The sequence below is a fragment of the Dermacentor silvarum genome, chromosome 1, assembly GCF_013339745.2.
Source record: "Dermacentor silvarum isolate Dsil-2018 chromosome 1, BIME_Dsil_1.4, whole genome shotgun sequence".
Classification (NCBI taxonomy): Eukaryota; Metazoa; Arthropoda; class Arachnida; order Ixodida; family Ixodidae; genus Dermacentor; species Dermacentor silvarum.
Window position 1 is genome coordinate 26,725,490 of NC_051154.1, and position 4,848 is coordinate 26,730,337.

Sequence of the window (4,848 nt, forward strand, 5' to 3'; positions counted from 1 at the left end):
GAAATGCCTCAATGATTTTCGACAAAATGTTGTGGGTTAATTATCAACACTTGTCAACAACTTCATCAATGATGTTTCAACAATACCACGTGCTTTTAATGCCATTTGTTGACGTTGAAGAATAGCATTTTGATAACTTTTCGACAACTTTTTTAGTGGTACGAGCAGCGAGTGGCACTCTTGTTTCTTAAGCAGCAACTTCCGTTCGGCCACCGACTTGAAAAAATGTTTCTAAATTCAAAATAAATCATTCAAAATAAATACTGTAATCGATATCGATGGTTCTACTTAATGTTGATAGATATGACATCAGAGCTTAAGTTTACTTAAAAATTGAGTTAGTTTAGTGACAGGAATGATACGAAAATAATTAGAAATCGCTAATTGCCATACACCAAAGCTCGGGAGTTTGACCGTTCGGCTCTATGTGCGTGGCGGTTTCCCGCCAGTTCCGTTCCATGGAAGCAGACGACGACGAGGACGCCGGGCGAAGTTTTGTGTACCGTCGAGTTTCCGACGACCAGGACGCGGGCCTAGTGTAGTTCACGTCGTTTACATCAAGAATTCACCAGCATTCTCTGTGCCTAGTGTCGTAAGCTTCACTTTAATAACTCAGTTTACACAAGGAAAACACAAAGTTAGCCCAAACAATACACCACGGTCCGCCAACGCCGATGTGCGAGTGCCACTAGCAAACACCAAAGGATTAGGGACGTTTCTATCTTTTCAAGCCAAGCTTGTATTGCCTCAAGTGTCGGCGGCGGCGGCGGCGCCCAGACAACACTCGACATCCTCAGGACGTCCTCGAGTGGTACAAACGTCGCAGTTTTTACGACGTCCTCGGTACGTCCTCAGGACGACATTCACTGGTTCATTCTGAAAGCATCTGCAGGCCAATTAGTTATTACAGTTAGCACGAGTTAAATCGTAGGCTCGGTTTGAGCAGTGAATTCCCTTACGTAGAGTAGTAGGCCAGATGCTCTATTTTCCGGCCGACCTCTCTACTTTTCCAATCATTAAACTACTACTTTTTAAATTTCATGCGTGTCAAATGACCCATTGAGCGAAATGCAGCTCCACTAACGTGAAACTCGGGGAGGTGCGAAGCATGCAGTGATGCACCGCTAATGCAGTCATAAGCGATGGCACATAACCCCATAAACACGGCCTCCCCATTACAACGACAGAAGAGAAGTGAAATTCTATGCTAGAATGATGAGCGGCAACGCTGACAGCTGTCGAAGATGACAACGAACGCGGAGCGCTCGGCACGCGGACGCTCGGTGCCGCGTGCTTACCGTGACGACGACGACAGGAGACACCATAGAATAAAGAACGAACTTGGAGACACCGAAACACGACTTACTGAACTCCAGACCTGCACAGATCTCCCTGCTCCAGCACGCCTGGTCTAGTTCACCCCTTTTGCCGCTAGGGCTGCTAGGGATAGAACGTACGAGCAAAGTGGCGCTTGTTATAACCTGTTCGCTGTCGTCTGCTTCTGCAATTTGTTCCAGCGCTCGTGCCGCTATTTCGGCAGCCACAGATCGTTTACATGGTTTGTAAACGCATAAATTCACGAAAATAAAAAAAAATAAAAAATTTGCGGGTGATTGCTTCTCATTTCAACCACGAGATACAGTAGGAAGAGCGGTGCAAGAAAGGAAACAACGAGTACAGCCGGCAGACGATAACATTTCCTCCCGTTGCCTTCGCAGTAGGGGGAAAAATCTGATTACCAGAAGATTCGTGGCATAAAACATAGTACAATGGAGTAATATTGAAATACAATAATAAAGAACTTGATATATTGATATGAACAAGGAAATTTAAAAGAATCACGCAGACGATATGTATACACAGACCACACACAAACTGCGTGAAGCAGCAGACGCTGCAGAAGGCATGTAACTTCAGCCTTGGCTACATGCAGCTTGCTTGAGTTAATTACAGATGGAATAACGTAAGCGATCACATTATGGTATACTGCTGTGTGCCATATGTAAATCGGAACAAAGCAAGGACTCTAGCATCCCAGTGAACCATTAATGTACCATAGATGTCCATAGAACATCATGTTTGAGACATTGCACACATCCTATAGATATCTATATTTCTCCAAACAACATTACAAATACGTACCACGGATAATCTAAGTCCCATCCAGATCACGTTGCTGTAACATTGAAAGGATGTCGCAGCTGGACATAAGTAACCTCTAATAGATGTTCTTTTTGGGGATGCAGGAGGTCCATAGAACATCTAGTGGATCTTTCCTGCTGATGCTATAATGAGCTGTATACCTGCGAGTGCCACAGCAGATGTACTATTGAATACAAATGAAATGCGAACAGCAGAGTGTGTGGCCAAAACGTAACTAAAAGCACAGTGTGTAGCGTCGGCCAGCGATCGCTGTACACATCAGTGGCGCACCGACGGGGGGGGATTCGGGGGTTGGAACCCCCCCCTGAGGCCGACTTAACCCCTCCTTTTGTTTAACCCCTTTTCTTTCCTTACGCATTTGAGTACTGCAACTAAGATGTAAGACGCGCAATCGTCTGCACACTCGCAAAAAGCGCCTTTTTTTAACAATTTCCCGTGAGGAAATCGAAATTAGTGCTGTTTAGATGGTATTGGCAAACTGTCAACCCCCCCCTGGCAGAGATCCTGGGTGCGCTACTGGTACACATGCATGTGGTTTCGATGCGGAGTGCGGGGCTGCTTGTCCTAATGCGTATTACGTCACCTGTATTTTGTTTGAAGCTTGTATTCTCACCCCGCCATTGCAGTGCCATTCCTATCTGTGATTACTTTTAAGGTGGCTAGCACTGTTTTTGCGCATCCAATGCAATACATTTTTCATACTACTCAAATTACGATTAGACACTGGCAGCTTTGATGGTGGTAACAAAAGCAAAGCAATGCACGTTAGCAAGCTGGGTGCATGCCAGCTATATCACGCTACAGATGTAGCGATGGTGCTAGTCACCATAACACTGTACTGCCAGGTGGGTATGGCACTGCCTGAGGAGAGATGAGAAAACAACTTTCGGACAAAATATGGGTGACGTTTATCGCAATAGGGCGAGCAGCGCTGCACTCTTCCTCGAGAACTACATCCCCACGCACGTGCACAACGACTGGCCGACGACATGCACAGTATACCTTTAGTTATGCTTCGGCCACACACTCCGCTGTTCGCATTTAATTTGTCCTCGATGGTACATCTGCTGAGGCACACTAATGGCACAGTTACCCCCCTTGTCGGCATGTAGCTGGTGACTTTGCTTGAAATGTTTTGTTAACGTGTAAACGTCTGAATGTGAAAATATAAATTGCAACACTTAAGGTGAAATCCTTAGATGGCTCAATGGTAGAAAAATCCGATGTCCAGCGTTTCAGCACCAAAATTCAATGGCACCAAAATTGGGGGTTGAACCTTCGACCTTTGGTGTTAATTAGGTCAAAGCGAATTAAGGCATAGTTCATTAAGATAGAGTTAATTGAGGCACTCTAACCCACGGCCTTTGTTGGGAGTCAAAACCACTTGGAGAGATGGGCGAACCGGCCACATCTCCAAATTATCTCCAAGTTGGATTCCAATTGACATGGTGAAGGTAGAGTCGAACCCACTACCTTGGGTGTTCATTAGAGCGAAGTTACTTAAGGCAAGTTAATTAGGGCAGAGTTAATTAAGGCACTCGAACACTCGACCTTTGGTGGAAGTCAAACCCACGACTTTTGGTATTAATTAAGGCAAAGTTAATTCAGATACAATTAAGGCACTCAAACCCTCGACCTTTGGTGGGAGTAGAGCCCGCAACCATTGGTGTTAATTATGACGAAGTTAATTAAGGCACTCGAGCCCACAACTTTGGTAGGAGAAAACAATAGAAGTAACAATGCATGCGAATGAGAATGACAAATAATTTAATTAATGCTTCGTGAGTGCGCAGGCTTCTGCCTTCATCCTCTTCAGTGTTTGCTAAAGTGACTGTCAACTTTTATATATAGTTCTAGCGCTCATCAAAATGCGAGAACTGTGCTAACAAAACCGTAAATCCGCATTTTGATCATTATGCATCATTACAAATCCTGCAATGGATAAATGAAAAATAGTGAGTTCAGTAAGCACTAGGTAAAGCACACCAGTGAAACTCACAATGTCATACCAATGTTACTTTTTTATTTATACAACTGATAAAGCTTTATTACAAAAATGATCGGCCCCCAGCCACGCACATGTATGAAATTATTCATTACATGTTCTCGCTGTATACAAACAGGTTAAACGCGGATCTAAAAAAAAAAAAAAAAAAAAAAAAAAAAAAAAAAAAAAAAAAAAAACGTAATCAAAAACAGATTCTTGAAAATTAAACTTCATTAAAACACAAGTAACGAGTAGGCACAAAATGACTAGTAGGCACAGTGCCACAATTATAATTAAAAAGAATAAAACTGATTAGTAAGCGGTAGTATAACATACTAATTAATGACCAAAAGCGCATGGCCTGCTTGCCAGCACTTGCTTCTGGGGCCACCGGATTCAAGATAGAAAGCCAGTACTTTCTAGCTGCATTGAAAAATATATGGTGAAATAAATTCCACGCAAGCAGAATCCAGAGATGGAATGTTCATCTTGATAGGCAACTTGGTCAGGCAGCTTCTCAGATCACAAAAGTGCCAATAACATAATGCTGCCAGAGACTTAGAGATAGGCATTGCAAATTAGAAATATCCCTGACACTTGAAGAGGAACGCAGGAAACCAAGCGATACAAACATGTGCGAAAATTAACCATCAAAACACTGCCTCCTGAGTATTCCCGTAAGCGCTCCGCAAGGCGAA

At 43.5% G+C, this 4,848-nt stretch overlaps 1 long non-coding RNA gene across 1 annotated transcript; it reads right to left on the bottom strand.

The window, feature by feature from the left end:
• Positions 1 to 4,164: 4,164 nt before the first annotated feature.
• LOC125944741 (uncharacterized) lies at positions 4,165 to 4,848 on the bottom strand. Its single transcript, XR_007466434.1, has 2 exons — positions 4,487 to 4,848; positions 4,165 to 4,299 (listed from the first exon to the last, which is right to left on the bottom strand). It is a non-coding gene; the product is annotated as an uncharacterized LOC125944741 (long non-coding RNA).